Source organism: Gobius niger, assembly GCF_951799975.1.
Source record: "Gobius niger genome assembly, chromosome: 8".
NCBI classification, from domain to species: Eukaryota; Metazoa; Chordata; class Actinopteri; order Gobiiformes; family Gobiidae; genus Gobius; species Gobius niger.
The window spans coordinates 9,384,206-9,406,206 of record NC_136859.1 but is presented as its reverse complement, the minus strand read 5'-3'; the positions used below and the strand labels follow the sequence as shown (position 1 = coordinate 9,406,206).

The 22,001-nt window shown below is 42.5% G+C and overlaps 1 protein-coding gene across 7 annotated transcripts in view; it reads left to right on the top strand.

Moving 5' to 3' along the window:
- Positions 1 to 3,923: 3,923 nt before the first annotated feature.
- adgrb1a (adhesion G protein-coupled receptor B1a) overlaps positions 3,924 to 22,001 on the top strand; it is a 212,046-nt gene continuing 193,968 nt past the window's right edge. For all 7 annotated transcript variants that reach the window (XM_079561288.1, XM_079561290.1, XM_079561291.1 and 4 more), the window contains exon 1: positions 3,924 to 4,135. The gene's annotated coding sequence lies outside the window, so the exon portion shown is untranslated. The remainder of the gene's footprint in view (positions 4,136 to 22,001) is intronic.

Below are 22,001 nucleotides of genomic sequence, written 5' to 3'. Positions count from 1 at the left end.
TTGCTGTGATCAGATCAAGCCTCTAAGTTTAAGCCAATCAGCAACGACTGCTCCGCTAAAAGGTTCGTCCACTTCTCCGTCGAATTCCACAGAAGCCATTCCAGATCGATCACGTCATAATGATTTGGCTCACTGTAAATCAAACTGTTTCCCACTAAGATTCAGAGAATAAGAGAGTCCCAGATCCTATAAGGCCAAACTGAGCAGGCCAGAATTAAACCTGGGACCTTCGTCCTCCTTCTTCCTTACAAGTTCGGCTTTACTCAAATCTTAAAGGGACAGGCCACCGTTTTTCCATACTGAGATATGTTCTTGCCTGAGCTTAGACGAGTTGATACGTACCTGTCTGGCCTTTGTGCCCGTGGCAGAGCGTAGTAGCTTCCAAGTTCACCCCCGTTTGGAGCCATAGGAATACATCGGGAGAGGCCAAACGCTAACAACGTCTTTGGTCGTTTTGCGCGACTGAGGGCACACACAAAGACCGGACAGGTACGCTTCAACTCGTCTAAGCTCAGGTAAGAACATATCTCAGTATGGAAAAACGGTGGCCTGTTCCTTTAAAGCTTCTCGACTACAGTATACAGCCTTAGTGTAATGCCTTATTTGAAAGCTAAGACCTACTAAACTGACCATTTAATCAAATTTTTCTCAGCTTTTTCTCGCTCTTTCCTGGTTTTCTTGTGGATTTTTTTTTTATTGCTTTTTCGTCACTCTTTAGTCGTGTTTTTGTTGCTCTTCTGCTGTGTTTTTGGTCACATTTTGGAAGTGTTTTTGTAGCGTTCCCGTCTTCTTTAATCGCTTTTGTGTCATTTCTGTTGCTTTTCCGGTTGTCGTGTTTTCCTCACTTCTCCATCTCATTTTCGTCACATTTTTCTTGCTTCTTCATCACCCTTTAGTCGTGTGCTTTGCCGCTTCTTTATTGCGTTAATGTTGCTTTTCCAGCTCGTTTTTTTGTCGCTCTTTTGCCGCTTTCTTTTTTGCTTTTAGATTTGGGTCAAATGTGCTCGGTTCATGTGGGGGTTAAGAGGTTTAGATAAAGGAACTAGAGAAACACCTGGAGCTCAGAGAGAAGCTGGGGGAGGCCTGGAGGGTGAAGGCCTCAGTGATGCCCGTGGCCAGATCTCAGGAGGTTTAACCACACATCCTGCTTGTGAGTGGTCAGTCCTTTCTGTGAATTTATCATACCTTCTCTTAGCCGCCCACTCCTTTAATCCAGGTTTGGCAACTGACAAACACTAGACCTTTAATCACACCTGAACCTCTGCCTCAATACAATTTCTACAAACATGTATTCATTCAACCCAATTGGCAGGATATCATTTCCAAAAAAATCAAGCATGCGGCAATTATTTTTACTGAACGAATGCCATTATTGTAAATGAATCTAAAACGATCATATAAAAAGACAAAGCGTGCGCAGAGGAGTTGACATTCGGTGCTCTCCCGTGTGTAGGTGGCGCCTGGGTGCTGACACATCCACGGCGGAGCGGTGTGATCCAGGAGAGAGGGGGCAGATGGGTGGGTTTGTGTGTGTGCGGAGGATCCCCTTTGGAGCCGCGGCTTTGAACGCAGCGGAGGCAGAGCGAGGCGGATGGAAGGCGGTCCTACCTTCAAAATAAGAGCACTCCCCGGGGAATGGGCTTTATTGATTGAGTGTTTGTTTCTCAGCGGGGTTGAAGCCGGGCTCCGAGCAACGGTTCAGCCAAATGCCAACTCTGGGTCTGTTTTGGAGTCGGCCTGCCTGACACAAAACAAAAAAAGTACATTATGTTGAAGGAATTAGGATGTTTTCGCTATGCTGTTCCAATGGCTGCCTGCAGAGGGAGCTTGAGGCAAAATCCTGACCAGTCCTGGCCCCTCCGCAGACCTGTCTCACCCTTATAGCATACACATTATATTAAATTACATAATGTAAAATATCAGTGTTGAGGCATCCACAAGACTGTGTTAATGTACATGTTTTTAGTGGCAGGGGAAACCTACACAGAGAACATGCAAACTCCACACAGAAAGACACCGTCCGACCAGGGATCGAACCCGAGACCACTGTGCCACCGTGCAGCCAGATTTCATTTTTAAACTTTTATTCGCTAGAGACAGAAATATCGCTACACATAAATATGGTAAATGGTCTCAACTTACTGTATATAGCGCTCTTCCACCTACATTAGGCACTCAACGCATTTTACAGCAAGAAACCACTCACCCATTCACACTTTCATTCATACACTAATGCGCGCAGACGCTGGAGGTAAAGTGGAGGTGAAGTGTCTTGCCCAAGGACACAATGACAGTGGGCACCTGCAGGAATCGGGATTCGAACCGCTGACCTTCCGATCATGAGCTCTACTACTCCTCTCATTTTAGAATAAGATGTTTTAACAAAAAAATTAAAGGGACTAGATGCAAGCTGGTCATTTTTCTACTCACTACTGCCACCTCAGGTCTTACGCGTAACTGCAGTTTCTACATTAAGCTTGTGCATGACGGCACTTCGGACCCAAATGAACAACTTTTTGTGACAGTGCAGGACTTTAGAGGCAGTTGTCGTGAATAGATCTAAGCTCATTCTACACATTAGGACATTGCTGGAACATGTAAAGGGTTGAAATGCTTAATTTTAACATTTTTAGATTCTATATAGTCCCTTTAAAGCCACACTGCGTAGAATATTACCCAATATATAAAATTACATTTATTTTATGACACATAGCCTATTTTTCATCATTGAAAAATGCCTCATAAATGTACAAACATGAGCCTTTGCTGTGAGTGGCTCACCTCTTTAAAGACGTGACTGTAACTTTACCGGGAGTGGGGACGTCTCCACCTCGTCTCCATGGAGATGTCGACTAAAGGCAGCAGGATTTGAGATATAAACAGGTTAGATCCTCATCCAGACTAATTCTTTGATTACCCACTGCAGCAACAGCATTTTCTGTGTTGAGCTGGTCACTAGGAGCATGTTTAGTACTGATAGCACCAGTATAGTCCAAAATGTTACACAGTGTACCTTTAAGTTAGTCCATACGTGTGGGTGCACATCAGGGTCAGGTGAGCTGCAAGCAAAGGCGATTTCCTGGAAGTTCACTTCAGATGGACCAACACACCCCTACAGCATTGTGGGATAACTTATTGTAAAATGAGAAAAATAATTACACATGGTTACAAAGTGTGATTTTAAGATTATTTTAAGATATTTTTTGCATTTAGAATTATAACATAATGCACCTGTAAGGCATATGAGCGCAAACGATCAGGACAAAGGGTGTTATTCAGAAAAGTACTCGTAGTAATTTCAACGAGTACTTTTTTCGTTACTTTTGCAACTGTTTACTTGTGCTTGAGAACAAATAAAGTGCAGCTCCTACATGAGAAAAATACTTTGATTACTCCACACGCCTCTGCCACTGTCCTTTTGAGTCAAAGGACAAAGCCTACACATGAAAGTGAAAAAAAAAAAAAAAAAAAACAATGGGCGAAGGTCTCTCTCACTGAGTCAACATCACCTCGGTGTGTGGGTTTTCCCTCACAGCTTTAACATTTTAATGTGAAACACGTCGCCGGAAGTCCTTTCCTTTCATCTGTGTCTCTTGACGTCGAGCGAGAGCGGTGCCTTCTTTCCAAATAGGCAATCTGACTGTTGCTGCGCGCGGACACACACAGGAGCCGAGGACGCTCCAGAGCCGCGAGCTGTGGACGAGACGCGCCTCGCCTTTTTCCCCCCGCTGCCTCCAAAACCACTCACTGTTCACCTGAGAGCCCTTATCCCTGACCCCCCCGAGAGGATTAACTGGAGAGGACAACTTTTTTTCCCGCGAAGAGCTCCACTTTCCGGAACAACTATTTCAAAGGGATTTCCCATTTCTTACCAAAAAGGAGCGCTTTCATCATAAACAATTTACAATCCCTCCCCGGAACTAAACAACTTTATCTTTGGTCTCCCTCCACCCCCCTCGGACTATGCTTTTATTCTTGATTTCTTGCGTGCTATTTGACGCCTAAAGCATGCGTTTTCTGGACTTATCCTAGGACTTTTTCCCCCCGGGGCTTGTGCTTGGATTGCTGGGTGCCCTGGACCCACAACGCGCTCTGACCACTGACGGCATGCGAGGGGACCGCTGACTCCCTGCAGGTAAACACCACATTTATCCATTTCGGTGATGCACGAAGACGCACGTTTCTGTCACCTTTACGCACATGTATATGCTGCTTTTGGGCATTGCTCTTGTCATGCCCTGTTGACGTATGATCGGGATTCCCTAATTGCTCGTCGAAATGTGTTTTTTTTATTTATTTAAGAGTTTAATTCGGTCTGCGAGCTTAAGTGTGCTGTCCATGATTTTTTATTGGCGTGTTGGATCGGATTGCGCGTCCATCTGGTTAGCGCCGCCTGGGTTGCCACCAACCAGCCCGAGAGGATGAGTCGATGAGCGGCCACAGCTCCCCTGGGAGACGGCGTCGACACGCTTCATTCACAAAAGAAAACAAAAAAACAAACAAACGCATTTTAAAAACAATTATTCCTCCCGGAGAATCAAGTGGAGCGCTGGGTTCTCCGCACGCGCATGTTTTGTTGACGCGCGTTGACCACGTTTTCAACCTCTGCGGGCTTTTTTAAACTTCTTGAGCTTGTTTTTTTGAACTTATATCAGTATGTTGCTCAAAACTTGGGAGATGTTGTTGTGTGGAATCGAGAGGGCCAGGCATTTTGTTTGAAAACATTGTGCCCATTGCGCCACAGGAGAAGGGGAAAAGAAGCGAGACTCGGGTGGTATGCGAAAGGGAAGCCCCGCGTTTAGGCAATGTTGCGTTGGATTGCAAAGCTCTTTGTGACCGACTCTGGCAGCTTTTTTTTAATTTTTATTACGACATTTCTGTTAGATACAAGACCTCTTTTACGCGCGTGTTGGTAGATGCTGTTTCAATTTGTCTAAGTGATGCTAAAACAACACTGAGACGCAACGTTGCCCTTGCCTTACCCTCTCCTCCACTTAAAATCCGAGCTAATGGCCAATTTCCCCTCGCTGTTTAGCCCGGGCGCCGTTTGCTTGAATCTTCACTGTGTCTCACTAATTCCCTATGACAATGCGTCCCCAGTGTGCGGCTCAAAGGAGATGCTGTCGATGCCTTTTTTTTTTTTCCTTCCCTTCTTTCTTTTTTTCCTTATTGCGTTAGAGCAGGCACACGCAGTTTGCGCCAGACCATTTTCAGCCAGCGCAGTGTCACTCCTTCTTCCCCCCCCAAAAAAAAATTGCCATTCCAAACGCCACTTTTTGGTCCAAGGAGACACCCACGTCCTCTCCACGGGCTGCGCAGTGGCACATTCCAGTCATGTCGCCCGCACACCAGTGGCGCTCTTGAAATTTGTGTTGTTGAATTTTGAATTCACGTTGTCACTTCTAAAATCCTGCCTGCTTGTTGATACTTTTCAGTGCCGCTCTCGCGCTAGTGGGGGCGCTCTACAAACACGTCTTCCTATACGCGCTTTCCCCATGACGAGGTCCATTTTTCTTACACGCTCAATTTGTTGTTATTGGAGATTCCCCCGTAATGGTTTTCTTTAGGGGTTTATATCGCTGATGGGGCTTTTATCACGGTCAATACCCAATGCTCGGATCGTAATAGATTAAGATGATGTGAAATGGCCACAGTCTGAAAGGCACCTAAACTGGATACTCATCATCCATCTAAAAGCTGCTTCCTGAACTTTCACTTGGAAACATGTGATTGACTTAGGTGTTTAATTAATACGCTGAGTCATATTTTCTCCTTAGAGTTATATGTACGGGGCATTTTTTTTTTTACGCCAAATGCATTTTTCTCACTTTGAGGCAACTACATCTGGACTTAAAGTAGCATCTAGAGACAACCATTTTCCCATCCAGAAGGATTTGTCATCATCTTATTCCTAGCATGAGTTATTGAGCTTTGAGCCTCCTAAAAGAAGGGTGAAATTTGACGTTTTTCTGCAATAATCCAACACGCTTATTCATTAACCCATACATTTAAACCTGGCTCTATCCCCTTTTTCACATTTTGATTATTTGTTTGTAATTTTTGACAATTTTCCTGCAGTTTTTCCTTTGAAAACCATATATTTTCTCCACATTTTTCTTCACTGTATTTCTCTCATTTACAGCATTGGTTCCCAAACTTTTTTCACCAAGTGCCATCTTGACTTTGCAAGTGCCTCCAGGCAGAGCTCAAGATCCAGTGAGGACTAAACAGGGTGTAAAAAACGGATTGAGTAACTTTTTAATGTCCAAAGAATGCACCATATATTTACTGTTGATGACATCAAGATCGCAATTACAAGAAAACTGATTATTGGATTATTTAAACTTCAGTTCATTTGTTGACATGAAGCTTTTGTCACTTACAGAGTTACTCACGGAAGAGTAAGAGTAACCAAATGTTTCACTCAAGTTCGACCACCCAAGTAAAATACTCACGTAAATGTGCAATATAACTACTCCCAAGAAAAGCAGCTACTTCAGAAAGTTACTTGAGTAAATGTAACTGAGTACAGCCTGCCTCTGATTGTTGGAGAAAGAACTGCTTTAGTGGTTGACAGTAAAACAAAAACACCTTTCCTCTCCCTCCGGTCCGTCTCGCTGAATCGTCCCGCGGTGCAGTGTGCGTGTGTGTGTGTGTGTGTGTGTGTGTGTGTGTGTGTATGTGTATGTGTGTGTGTGTATGTTTGTGTGTGTGTGTGTGTGTGTGCGCGCCTGTAAACCTCTGGCTCTGACCCACATCAGTGCAGTGAGGTCCCCAGCGCCGCGCGGCCGGTCGAGTGGTTTGAACTCTGCTCTGATCTCTCATTAATATTAAAACGCTCAAGTAAAGGCCCCAGCAGACACCGCGCTGCACCTGTCTCCTCTGGCTCCGTTACATTAGCTGCTGCGAAGGCGTCCAACCGCCGGACCCCGGGCCAAATGTGGACCGCAAGAAGGTTTTGGCCCGGACACAGTTTTATACCTGTTAATGGTAATGTAGACATGCCACACAGGTTTGTAGCAAGTGATAGATCGACATACAAATATTGATGTTTCGTTACTGGAGCCAATATCGATATGTCTAAATATTGCCTATACGGAGTTTAAAAATGTTAAAACAAAGTATTTTCCTCCCCCTACATGTTCCATCATGCCCTAATGTGTAGAATGAGCCCAGACCTTTTCACCATAACTGCCTCTAAAATCCTGCACTGTCACTCAAAAAGTTGTTACTTTGGGTCCGAAGTGCCGTCATGCACAAGCTTAATATAGAAGGTGCAGTTACACGAATGACCTGAGGTGGCAGTAGTGAGCATAAAATGATCAACTTGCATCTATTCGCTTTAATTTCATTATAATTAATTTATTTGACATCTGCTTGATCAGACTGCATTTAAAAAAAAAGCATTATATCAGTGCTTAAAGGGGCAAGATGCAAGTTTGCCATTTTATACTCAATACTGCCACCTCATGTCATACGTGTAACTGCACCTTTTATATTAAGCTCGTGCATGCCGGCACTTCAGACCAAAGTAACACCTTTTTGAGTGACAGTGCAGGATTTTAGAGGCAGTTGTGGTGAAAAGGTCTGGGCTCATTCTACATATTAGGACATTGTTGGAACATGTAGGGGAACTCTTCGTGTAGTCCCTTTAATACATACCACTTGTATTGTCCAAAAACACCATCTTCTAGATCAGGGGTTACCAAAGTTGGTACCACAAAATGAAATCAAAACAATGTCATTGAATTTGATGTATTTTTGGTTGAAACCAGTATATCTTAGTGAAATTAAGCCACATAAAAAAGTTCAAGAAAACATTAATAAACCACATTATAAATATTCTGCGCCTGGAATTATTATGAAGGATGATGGGGGATCCCAAATTGTTGGTCTGAAAAATTGCATCCACTGTTCGACATTCGCACTCGCACTACTCCACCGTACACACTCTAATTGACACAGACGAGCTGAATCCAAACCGCTGACCTTTCGGGGTTCCCGGGTGAATGCTATACACGTTGACCCATCATTGCCCTGAGCACCTGGTACTCCCACACTATCTCTCAAACTGATGCTAACCACGCTCGACCTTGTTTAGCTTTAAGGTATCGGTCATTCCCACACTGGTACTACAACAACCGTGGCGATTGTATCAACCGTGATTCCTCTTACTTCAACCCCCGTGTTTTTCCTTCACATTTGACCCTTTCGTTTTGAATAGAAACTTTTAAAAAGCCGCCCTGGCAGGATGTCGGCCAGGAAGTCAGCGTCTGTCTCTGTGATGTGAATGCTCTTCTTTAAGCTTTGTGTCACTGTCCGCTGGACGCTTGAGCCCCGCGCCTCGCTGCGACCCAAGCCAAGCCTCATTACTCCGCGTTCCCAGACTCCTCATTTAGGCGCTAATTAGGAGCGCTGATGGTTCTGCAGGATCTGGTCAACCTCCAAGTGGCTCAAAGCAAAGGCGTCGGTGCCACAGCGGAAAGCCATTTGGAGGGTGGGGGGGGGGGGGGGGTTAAGTTTTTCTAAGTAAGTCATTTTGGCGTAATTCACCTTCAAAGTGCAATATTTGACCAGGCTGTCCGGAATGACTGATGGGCGCATATTGAGTCCAAATCATGGTGGGTGTATCAGAGCAGCACAGTATGTCTATGTCACCCGGTCTGTGCGCTTAGAGTCTTTTTGTATCCGGGGTTCAATCCATCTCCACGCAGCGAGCTGACAGCCCCCTTGTCACCATCCGCTCAGCTCTGTTTCTGCTATCACCGTCTTTTTACGCCAAAGCTGCACTGACAGTGAATAGAAGTGAATATACAGGTAGCTGTAGTTGTAGCTATAGGGGGAGAGTTGGAGATGCAGAGGTTGACTCTCGGAATAGCGGAGCAGCTTTTAGCGTCTATAAAGGTAATAATGTCATTTCCTCTTACAAAACAAAGTGGCATTTTGTTTCACTCAGGCTGAGTAATCATCGTGAATCACTAGAGTTCCAAAGGACCTTCTGTTTCCAATTAAAACGGGGGTATTGTCCAAAAGGTTTTCCAATGACACCTCTGCTGTAAGGACGCCAGGTGTGAGACCCCTGATAAATGTTTTCTTTTTTTTCTTTTCAAACTATTATTTTTAGTTAGACGTTACCTAAGCCCATTACCAGTTCATCTTTTGTTGCAACCTTTCCCTGTTTGGCCTCAGGACCCAATAATCCGTTTTTGATGAACCATGATGAGGCCATGCACACTTTGAGACAAGGTTTTGGAAATTTTACACAACGACAATGATAATATTATGCCCTTATTGGCCCTTTTTCATTTTTCAGGGAATAAACAGGGGGCAAAAGACCATTGAGAATCCAGCTTTGGCCATAACTCTGGTTTACTATGTAATTTCGTGGGATTTTTGTGGAGAGTATCAAAACTGTACATTTTTCAAAACTTTATTAAATAAACAATCAGAAAAACAATCTTTCCATTTGCTCTAATATGCAAAAAAAAAAAACAGTGAAATGATAATAACATTTATATGGGGAGTAAAAAACGTAGTTTGGCGGAAATTTGCAAAATTTGTCTGAAAATTCCATTTCAAATCAAATTCACTTCATTTATCTATTAGGAACTTCATTTGCAGGAGAAGTGCCAGTACGGGCCCGATAAAAGCAGTACATCCACAGACATTCAACAACAAACAGCAATAATAAATACATAAAAAAAAAATATATATATAGTGGGCCTTTGATAGACCAAGGTCCACACAGTCATTTATTCAGCAGGGTTCCTTTCCTCAGAACTCTCGAGTCATAGATGCTGCTGAGTGAGTCCTGCTCCTGACCGATGATTTTATTGCTGATTTTGATTATTTTATTGAGCATGTTGCGGTGGGTGAGAGTGAGTGAACCAAACCAGACAGTGATGTTGAATGTAAGGATGGATTCAATGAAACATTTATAGAAAGAGGCGAGAATGGATGGGTGGACTTGGAGTTTGCGGAGTTTACGGAGAAAAAAGAGGCGTTGTTGACATTTTGAAAATATGTGTGAGTTAATGGTCGATTATGGAACCCAGGTATTTGTATGAATTAACCTTTTCTATTATTTCGTTGTTGACAGTGAGTGAGGGAGAGCTGGAGTGACCATGTTGGTCGTTCCAATCAAAAAAGTCTATGAAACCCTTGTCATATTTTTCATGGAGTTACCATAGCGATGACCAGAACTCCCCATTTACTCTAATGGAAAAATGGCATAATTGCACAATTTTACCAAATAACAAGGGCATTTCCTCATTGTTTATACCATAAGGTTTCCAAATATATATAGTTTTCATACTCTCCACGAAAATCCCACCTAAACATGGTAAACCAGACTACATGTAGTTTGTATGGGATGTAATTTAGTTGCCACAATGTGCATGTTCAGAAAATCTTTTTGAACACGAATCAATGCACCCTTTTTATGTGAAGAACAGGCATTGTCTTTGTTTCCAGTTGAACAAATATATGAAAATAATTTTGCCTGCTCTGTCTTCCCTCAAGACTACCCACAGTTTGTGAACATCACTGTAATTGAACGGTCTCAAATCCTCAAACGTCTTCTTCTTCGACCCACGGACACTGCGGTCTTATTCATGAGGTAAACCATTTAAACGACGGATGAGAGGAAAGAGTGCGAATTCGTGTTTTCCGGGGAAGCATGGGAGGAAGTTTCAAGGCGCAGAAACAAAAGAGGACATGTAGGTTAAAAAAGGCATGCATGAATAGTTCTGAAAGGGCTTGCTTCTGCTGTTGGCACGTCTCATTGCTGTGACTGGGAGCTACCCGCGCCCAGGCAGCGAAGGCACTACACTGTTGGGTCTATTTCTGTTTCGCGTTGCCTTTCGGGCGGGGGTAGAAGCGCTGACTGAGGAGGTCCTGTATATCCGCGGGGCACTGGGGCAGTTCTGTGAGCCCCGACGTGCCACTGTCCCAGAAATGTGCATGTGTTATTGAAGCAGACAAGTTCACAACACAGCAACCTATACAGTGCAGTTCTTAAGGCACAAATTGAGTTACGACACTGAGTTAACATGTAAGAAAGTATCTGTTGTGAGATCGTGTTATGTTTTATTTGCATTCTTCTTTATTGTCTGGGTTGTCTCAGAACAGTTTGAAGTATCCTCATAGCTGATGTGTTTGGGCTCAAATCTCACAGGTAACTAGTTTTTGTTTTAATAATTATAAGGAAATAAAGACTCTGCAAATTAATAGACTAACAATGCCATTATTTTTTTCCAAATGCCACCATGATCACGGATGACTGGCTTCGGATCGAGCTAATATTGTTGTCTTGTACTTTGTTGAGCTTTAGCTTGTTGCCAAGGTAATCCCTGCCTCTGTCAGGAAGTGAGAAAAACACACTCATCAGGGTGAACAAAGATAAATTAGCCTGTACTTGTTCCACTCTCGATTAGTGAATTAATTGGCAGGAGTCTTGTGAAAAGCACTGGCGATGAAAATGCGGCAAGGTTTATTCTGTTGAGTGTTTTATTGAAAGAGGACAAACAAGTAGTTGGTATTTATCCACTCAGAATTGTCAGGGAATCATCAAAGCAGAAAGCAATTTGAATGTGTTGATGTGTTAAAAAGGTAACCCACTGTGTGGCTGAACTTTTAATCAACAACGCCCCATTAACATTGAAATACACTTTTTATTTCTTTTTGATGTCCCGAATAACTTGAAAATGGAAAAGTGTGTGATTAAATCTGCCTTGGTTGTCTGTTGTCTATTTACTGTATACAGGTGTCCCTCAGGGTTGCATGTTTGGGCCGGTTATATTGGTATATACAGCTTGCTTTTACAAAAATCAAACCTCGATGCATTCAGAGACAAATGAATTGCCTCGAAAAACAATGACTGAGAGTGAAGTGTTGTCGCTCACTCTTATACATATGTACCCCACTTAAGACCCATAGTGGGACAGGTTTAAGACATGTGTAAAAATTATAATAATAATAATAATGCATTGGTTTTATATAGCGCTTTTCTGGACACTCAAAGACGCTTTACATTGCACTATTCGTTCACTCCATACTCGGTGGTGGTAAGCTACTATTGTAGCCACAGCTGCCCTGGGGTAGACTGACGGAAGCGAGGCAACCAGTCTGCGCCATCGGCCCCTCCAACCACCACCAACCACTCACTCATTCACTACATTCGCTAGGCTTCCTGGTGTTACCAAACGGTCTCCCATCCAAGTACCGACCAGGCCCTTCCCTGCTTAGCTTCCAAGGTCTGACGGGATTGGGCATCGCAAAGGCGGTATGACCACTTAGCTGAATAATGATTTTATTTGGACTTATGCGCAGTGTGAGCTGTAAGTATTCCATGTCATTTGTTTCATTTTTGAATTGACAAATGTAATTAAATATTTCTCTTAGTAAACACCCAAAGCCTCCCTTATCTCTAAAAGGTGCAGCTCTCTCCCCACAAATCAACTTAGTCCGTGTCATATGTGAGTGGAATTGAATAAAGTTGAATTAGTATTTCTTTAGTGTCTAAAACCAGACACATTTTGGCCGAGCCCGGGCAGTAGAAGCAGATTTAAGACACATTACACTGATTTGTATGCTGTAGTTGGAGGGTCATTTCTTTAAATGGCCAGATCAATGGGCTGACATTCATTTCTGAGCCCATTGTGAGAGTGTCTTACGACGTTATGGCCTCAGTCTGCAGGGGCTTTAACTCTGGTGCATTGGGTAAAAGGCTTCATGAATCCAAAAAATCAAAGTGAAGTCAAAAGTGATTTTCTACATTGTAATTAGCACAATTTATTGAATGGGGATTGTGGGTTCATTTCCAAGGTTAACAAGCACATGATACGCCATGTAGTGCCATTGTCTGACTTTGCTCAGGGTGATTAAATGGACTCAACTTATATAGTGCTTTTCTACCTTCATCAGGCTCAAAGCGCTTTATAGCAAGGAACCACACACTATTTTAAATTATCTTTCTTTTTTCTTTTTTACCATATCAGTAACAGTGTTTCTTTTCAATCAATGATCATTGTCTTAATTTTAATTTATCTTGGCACAGCTGCAACTCTGTGATTTGTTTTTTATGAAACATGAAATACTGGTTTGTCCATGAGCTCAGAAGGCAAATGACATCCTGTTTCTTATAACTTCTGCTGAATTAGAAAACTGCTCAAAACATATAGCTGCATGTGACACAACAGCTGCTGTGTTGCACTGTGTTGTACAGTCTTAGGACAAGCTGATATGAATTAAAATGGCACAAAAGCATTGAAATAAGTATTGTTTAGGTCTCTATTGTTTAAAAAAAAAAAATGGAACCAAACCCAGCATTATTTAAATAAGACCAGTTTTTTATTCCACTTTAAAATATATTTTCCAAGGGTGAAATGGCCAATGGGGATAAATCTATTATAACTAATAATTGATAATACATTCAAATACATTCTCAGTAGACAACGGAAAACACAAATATTGGCCAACAGGTTAGCGTTGTTTGTCCATTGAGATTGAGCCAAAGAAAGACAATATTATGAATAACATGGAACACTGTGTCATATCTTACAGTAATGTTTCCCTTTTGCGGATGTTATGCTGTACCATGGCCTCAAAAAGGGTTGAATGACTAACTTCCTGTTGAAAATGAATGGCTTCCTTCTCCACTGAATTGGCCTTCAAAGTGCATGATTGGTTTAAATGTGTACAGCGGTGAATCCCTTCTACGGCATGGAGGATCTGAGCCGCACGTTGTGAGTCAAGGTCTTCAATTAGCAGGATTTCTCTGCGCCCGTTTGCTATTTTTAACCTGATGTTAACAGTGTGTGAGAGAGGCACAGGAAACACCTTCACACCTCACTGTGTTGAAGTCTCTACACCGCTCTCTGAATGTGCGCTGGATCCGAGAGACTTACGGCACAAAGTGTACCGAGGCGCCTGCCGTTCGCTCCGAGTCACAAGATGTCACTGCGCCGAGCGTGTATGAATATGGATGTGGTTTAGAAGTCGCAGGGAGGCAAACAGCTGAGACCGAGTCAAGAGCAAATGTCACCTAAACCCTTATGCAACTATGATCCCAAAACACCAGGCTTTGTGTACCTCAGAACAGGCAGCTGTTTTGAAAAAGATGGACACAAGATCTGTGCAGCTGATGCAATCATTTGAATTATTCCTTTTCAATCTAAAACCCTCCAACCATAAGATTTCAACATCCCAGGAACAAGTCTTGTCCACCAAAAAGTTATAAAAAAAACGTTTTCTAATATGTTCTTAATGTTCTGAAACCATTTAGTTATCAGCTAATAAGATAGAAAGCCAAAGTTATACTGAGAACTAACATGTCCAGGAACAAATGGGTTTGATTTCAACATCGTGACCTTACACATTTGCCCCTACTGTGGTTTTGATAGCTCAGCGAGTAGCTTCTGTTCTCTTTAAAAGTCGACCTCACATTTTGGTCACACCTCAAAAACCTGTTATTTCTTCACCTAAAATCTAGCACTCACAGTGAACCCCGTCTCAGCCAAAATGTGATAAGATGACACCATTACATGTCTCACTAACAAACAGCATTATCGCAGCCGGCACGAGGCAATGACGCGGCAAATTTGGGCTTCGGTGACACAGCGCAAATCCTGTTTCCACGTCTCTAAAACAGTCATAGCTAAAAACCGCTGAACCAGAAAAGGCAAAGTTAGTATTTGTTTTTGGTTTCGTTTGAGCGTGTTCCTCTTGCGCTCTAAAAACCTGTCAGTTCTGCTGTACATCATAGTGTCCAAATTCATGAAGTTCGTCTTTGTTTTCCAAGTCCAGACACTTTCACCAGACTAGTTATGTCCTTTTTTGCTGTTGGCATTTTCTGAATGGCTTTGTTTTTCAAAATTCCACAAAGCAAAGATGTAGAACTCCAATATTGGACATGCGACTTGATTTCCAAGTCATCTTCTTGTGACTCTTCACTCAACATCAAACTGAGGACTTGGGACTTGACTGGGACCTTTTCTGAGGGACAATGGCTTGACTTAAAGAAGAACTAAGTAACGTGTTTACGTTAATAAATCCTTTTTGTAGTTCCTCTAGGGGTGATACACGTGTTAATGGGATGACTGGGGGGTCTTTCATCAGCCCCTGGTGTCTCTGGTCAGAAAACCACAATTGCAACTTTCTTGCCTCTGGGTCAGAGCCACCAATGCACACTAATGGAAACACGAAGAAGAAGCTAACAGACTAACGGGCAAAGCTAACTGTGGGCTTACGCCACTTTAACAGTATTTACAGCCAGGTCTGAGTGAAAAAAATGATCTTCATTGTGTAATTGGATGAACAATATCCCTCTCTCCCTTTGTCTTTTCTCTCAGTGTAGTATTTAGTCTCACGGACAATTAATGAGTAAAAAACCGCAACGTGCTATGACACCTGCAGTGGCGTGAATGGCCTCTAGGGGCATGAGTTACTTAGTTCTGCTTTAAGTTTTAGGTTGGAGGACTCGGACAAGTGGACCAAGGACTCAGACTTGACTGATATCTCTCTGAAGTCCTCTGCGCAGACCTCTGAATGTACAGTATATTGTATTATAAACAAGCAAATCATGGTTTTAGGTTCAAAGTTAAGCTTTTACGTTCAAGTTCAAGTGTTGCATTCGTAAGTTCTGAACTCAGACTTAAACTTAAACTTGGACTCAAACAATGACAACTCGAGGGAGCCAGAAAGAGATTGCTTAAGGGCGAGGTGCCGCTGGTCAGTGAGATGTCTCCGAGACGTCCCCTGGAGATAAGGCGAGTCTCCGGTTAGTAGAGACTTTGTAGTCTCTGAGAGGTCTACGCAGTCTCAAGCAGTTGTGGCGTGAATACTGTTTGTTGTCCTCAACCTATGAAACGTCTCTGTGACATTCCTGCCAGTAACGTCGGTCTCTGCAATGTCTCTGAAGGCCCTTTAGCCTGCCATCTTTTGTTGTGTCTATAGTGTAAGTTATTGAATGGGCCCAGTCTCGAGTGAAATGCAAAGATTTCCGAAAGATCTGAATATATCTGAAGTGAAATGTTTTGAAAAGGAAAGGTCCCACAGCACTTGCTCGCTGCATTATGCTGTTTTAAAAAGGCAGAAATCTCCTTCGTCTTGTGTCTTCAGCCTGTAGGTATGGCATCAAAATCCCAATCTGTCCACGTTTGCTCGGGCTCAACTTCTCCCACTCTGTGCCAAACGGTGGAACACTGTTGTGAGGAGATGCCAGATAAATTAGTCACATGCATGTAGGCTCGGCCCGTGGCATTTTCCCTACGCACATACTGTAGTCGCCCGGCGCAGATGGTCCGCTGCTTCCTCCACGCTTTCTTGGAGCTGCCATGACCTCATACTTGGAAGAAAATGCAAATTCTCCTCAACACATTCTGCTTCAAATGTGTGCACTTTTAAAATCTCCTGGCATTAATTAGATTAGACATGAACGCTAACTCCCTTCAGGCTCTTTTGACATTTTGATTTAAACCACACTCTGTCTGTTTGACAAACCCTAACCAAACTAGACGTAATGGAACTGAATACAACAAACAGACCAAAGCAAACCTTTTTTTTTGTGTGGATATAAAGTAAGAAACATCTTGCGAGCAAACCAGTCACAGAGTGATTTGGCAAATAAGGGAACATCAAAAAATATACCAGGAGAACTATCTTGTTTACTGGAGCTTTCTCCTCTGTTTCTTGTGTTTTGATGCAAAGTAGATATTGAACTGACCACATTACAGAGCCCTAAGTAGAAGACCAAATGACTGCATGACTACCGCCCCTCATCTATTCAAACTCCACAGTCAAAGTTACTTTTTAAGCACTGTGTAGTATCAAGAGTATTTTTTGTTGTGGTGATCAAACCCGGGACTTTCTTGCTGTGACTTTCTTGATTTGTCAGCGTGTCATTACCTAAACATGAAGGCTTGTATTTTCTGTTCTCTCTGTTGCCTGCAGAGAGCGCTCTGTCCAAACACTGAGACACAAACCAACACAGTTCCTGATGATTAAGTGTCCTTTGCATACATAGAAAGTCACATAAATGTAAAATAGTAATGCTGAGATTTCCGAAAGCAGATTTATATGACACAATTATGAGGTATACGTAAACTTTAAGCATCCCAAACCAACAACCTCACTCAGGTTGGACAGAATTACACCGGACATAAAGGGAGCAGGTGTGTTTGAATGGCATTATCTACTACTAAAAGAACTAGCACCAAAAATAAGCTGTTCTATGGTGTTTCTGGCATGCAAATTAATCAATTCACTAATGCTTTTCCCTAAAGGACTATTAAAAACCACAATTTCTAACTTCACGCTGCGCTACCGTGCCAAAATCATTTGCAAGTACAATGTGCTGGGACAAGAACCCTGTTGCTTTAAAAGTTTATACGTTTTAGGTAAATTGGAAATACCAGATGTTACAGATGATTTCATTTTTTTTTCTACGGGACGATGATGCTAAAACATGAATCACACTTTTTTTTTGGTGCACATTTCCACCCACCTTATCAACGCTTTGGGACTGCTTCTTCCTCAAACCTCGCTCTATGTTATGCTAATTTCCCAATGTTAGCAAGTCTCCGCATTCCCGCCTATATTTATCATCATCCCTCTAAATTAAGATACATATGGCCATCCGTCTGTTCATCCGCAGAAGTTTTAAGTCCCTCACGCAGGCTGCTCTTCTCAGCCCATTTCCTTGCAGCCGCCGTGAGATAGTGCGATAGTGCGGGGCGAAATGATCCTTTTCTTCTTTATCCTTTGCGAGATGAGACCGGGGAAAATCTTTGATCTGAAGTGGATAGATAATCATGCGTGGCTGAGTCCTTATTTCCATGTGTATTGAGCTCCCCACCCTCCCCTGGAAGCTCCATCAACACTGAAACTAATCAGGGTTATTACGGCCCGGCCCATCCAGACACACTCCTCCAGATGCGGGATGAGAGCGAGGCTGCACACCCCCTGCCATTGTTTTTCCGGATGGATACTGTTGTGCCACAGCGATATTGGTTTTTAATATCAGGGGAGCCGTTTAGGGAAGGATGGATGGGCGATTCCACTGACAAGATTGTCAACATAAAAGTGTCATTCTGTTTTTATGTATACTTTACACGGGGTAATGTGGCTTTGGCGTTGTTGCATTTGCTGCTGTTTGCAATTAAGTGTTGTTTTATGGATCATGTATGTACTGTATAGGATGCGTGTCGCCAACAACAAGGAGGTTGTGGGTTCGATTCTCAACCGAATAAGCTTTGCATGTAAGCTCGGGCAAGTTTACATCTAGCCATACACCATGCAAGATTTGTGGCCTGGGTGCATCCTGCCTCATGCCCAATGTTGCTAATGTGAAGGTTCAAATAACTTTGGTTCAAAACCCAATCCAACCCAATGTTTGAATGTGAGAGTGTGAGAAGGTGAAACGTTTTTGGTATCACTGTGGAACCAAGAAACAAACAATTTGACTTCATTATTGTCATTTTTACAAACACAAAAGGTGACCCATTGTCGAACATTCCCCTGTTTCAAGAAGCTATGTTTTTCACGAGAGCACCTAAACCAGTGGTTCTCAAACCTTTCACAGTACAACCCAACAAGATAGCTGACCTTCCAAGTACGACCAGGCGTAGATCAAGGTCAAATCAGGACTAACCCGGGTCTAAGGCTATATCTACACGAAGACAAAATGCTTATATTTGCAGAAACTTTATTTGAAGCCAGCTTAGTAAATGTGTGCACCTACATGCGTTGACTCAGGTCTGTGAAAACGGTGCAATTCATCTTCCAGGCCTGTGTGAGGCGCTGTGACGCTAACACAGATAATAAAACAAGTTGTAGAGAGCGCATGTGCAGTAAACAGTGAAAATGAAACTTATGAAATTCATGATCTACAGAAAAGGTGAGGAGGCGAGTTTATTCTTCAGACGTAACGGGACAAAAGCAGAAAAACCTGTCAATGACCGGACTTTTACTGTCAGTCCAAAAACACAGACTGACTCGGCCGTGTTCTTCTACTTGTCACCTGTGTCTTGTAGACTGCAGTGGAGCAAAGAGGAGCGGAGTAAAACCATCATAGATCCATGAGTAAAACTCATTATAAGGTCAGTAGATTATGAATAACAGACACCACTCTGGCGCTGTGATGTCATCGTTTTAGTAAAAGTTGCGGACGTCGTAACAACAGCGCCATGTAAACGGCGTTTTGAGATCTTTCCACTCTGGGACCTAGTTTGGAAAATGTTCGTTTACAGACCCCAAAAAACGCCGGTTTCGTATGGACGATACACTGGATTGATAAAATGTCTTTGTGTTTAGTCCTCACCTTAAAATATACCTAAAATGGACTAAATCATGTAAACAAATAAATGAAAAAAAATACTAAAGCATAAATTAAATCACATCTGAAAATGTATAAAATGTAATTGCTTGAATAGCACACATGGTCCGAAACATCATCAATACTATTTTAGCAGTAGCATCAAATCCGCCAACATGGACATACACTGGAGAAGTCAGGAGTCAGGTGTGATGAGAGGCGGAAAAAAAAAAACCTTACAAAATTAATGCTTGTTAGTTGTTTTTCTATTTACTGGGTGCAATGTTACGCAGTATGGCTTTAAATGGGATCAGCAGTGTGTCAGTCAGGCGCACCTCAGCTGGAGTCTGGCAGCACAAACATACCCCCTGTAGACATTACGCAGACCTGATCTGACCCTGGCACGCTCTGCCTTGGCTTAGCATGCCTGTTCCATGCGTTGTATCATCTCACTGTCACAGGCATACATTTTTGCATAGGTAGAATTTGTTTTTTTTTTACTCAAACAAAGAACATAGCCTGTATTTCCAAACAACATGTTGATCTAGCACCAGATTATTGTCAACTTGTGCATTAATATCTGCTTGAGTTTAGTAACCTGCACATAAAGCAAAATCAGAGTAGTATTTTCCTGTATTCAATCATGTTTGTTTACTTTGCTCATGTCTTCTTCTACTGCTTAATCTCTCCAATACATTTTGTTGCGTTATTGAAGTGTCCTTTGCATTTTCAAAGCCCATGAAAACTCAAACTTCTTTGGTCACGGCGCCATCGATTTGTTAACGCTTAAAATAGTGGCTTGCATCTATTTGTTTTTATCGCTACACCTCATTGTTCTCCCAGTCTTCACATGACTCGAGAAACAGATGTTTGCCTGCGCTTGGCTGTCACTGTCTTATACAGCAAGGGATTTCTCCTTAGAAGAGCGCCATATATCCACAGCACATCTGCTCGCAATTTATCTTCGACTAGATAAACGTCACTATAAAGGTTTTTTTTTTTTTCTTCTGTTTTTTTGTTCCCCGTGCCCCTGAAATGCTGAAAAAGCTGTAGCCCCTCTCCGTGACCCCGCCTTGTTCTGGCTCATTTCCTCGTCGGCCATGTTGTTTTTCTTTCTCAGAGCGAGGGACACGCTGCAGCTGCGGAGATCGGGCGGACTCGAGCACTTGTTAATTTGCTGTTATGTGCTTTCATGTGGAGCTAATGGTGGGCGAAGAAAAGGGAATTAAGAAAACAAGCAAGTGCAATTGGCAGGCGTTTACCGTCTCCCAAAACAATTTATGACCAGGCATTCCACGCACAGCCTCGGTGCTTCATTATTAGACTGTATATTCTATTAGGCTACAGGAATTACACTCAATCTGATCAGTTTGGAATTGTCTGTCGCAGCATCTTTAAACAGCTAACTTTTCTTGATGGAAACCTGCCAAAAATGTGGCAAAATGAGCACTGCTTGAATGATTAACAATCAGAAATGATAAAGATATGGATAATGTTGTGGATGTGTTATGTGGGAACTCATGGACATAAAACCAGCAGTTATAAATGTTCTCTGTTTTTTAGTGTTATACTTTCTTTCTTGTTTGGTCAGTAGTTGGCACATACCTGATTAGCCTCTCCCATGTCTTTAAACTTTAAACACATGACATTTTGAATGGGAGTTTGAGTTTAACATCATGGAGGTGGGCAGGACTATTGGGCAATGTTGTTATCTGGGTTGAGGGCACCACATAGGAAGAATGACATTGAGTGTGTTTACATGCACTTGAGTGTTCTGGTTATTAGCCAAAATCTGGTTATGGTAGTCTTCGGCATATGGTGTTTATATGTAGGGGGAAAGGGTTATGGTTGTAACATTTTATGTTTCAGCACCTGTAACTCATTGAATTTTTGAGCTAGCGTTCTTTTATACAAAGTACCCATGTGTTAACTACAGTTGGCACCAAGTCAAACTTCTGCAAGAATATCACAGACCTCATGAGGTGATGTCAAATACATGGTGTTCCTTTGTTTCAACCTACTACACTACCGGGGTAGGTTGTAACACATGCTGGGGTACGTTGGAACAGTTTGACAAATGAAATGAAAACAGAGGCCATGTCATGTGATGTGCTCCCAACAGAGGTTTATTTAAAAAAAAGAACAATCTAGAACAATGTCTCTCTCTCTCTCTAACCTGGCATATGCTTAACCTCAGGTGGAGTCAGTCCATAACACAGGTCTCCTCTCTGAGTCAAATAGTCCGCCAACACTTCCTCCTGCACCTCAGAGAAAACTCTGTTGATGCTTTAGTAACCTGCGCTGGGATGATCACTGGACACCGGTCTCTCAGCTTCTGTAGTGTTTTGCAGTATCTGCTCAGTTTTACATGGCAGATCCCATGTGCCTTTGCAACTGATCTGACCTGCTCTTCTTTCTGACCTCATCAGATGCTTTTTTCTGAAACATTAGCTGCCACAAATCTGTTAGTCTTTCTGCTCCTCTGTCTAGGCATTCTGTAAAAGGATTAAATCAACTAAGTGTTATTAACTGTATATAGGGGATGATTGTGTTACAACCATCCCCACCCCTGTCAGCCATTGTTTAGCTGTATCAGCACAATGGTTTGAAATTAGCAGGGGAAATGTGCATCACATTTTGCCTGAGAAACTACAAATTAATGTAATGTAAGTCATATGGTTTTAGGTGC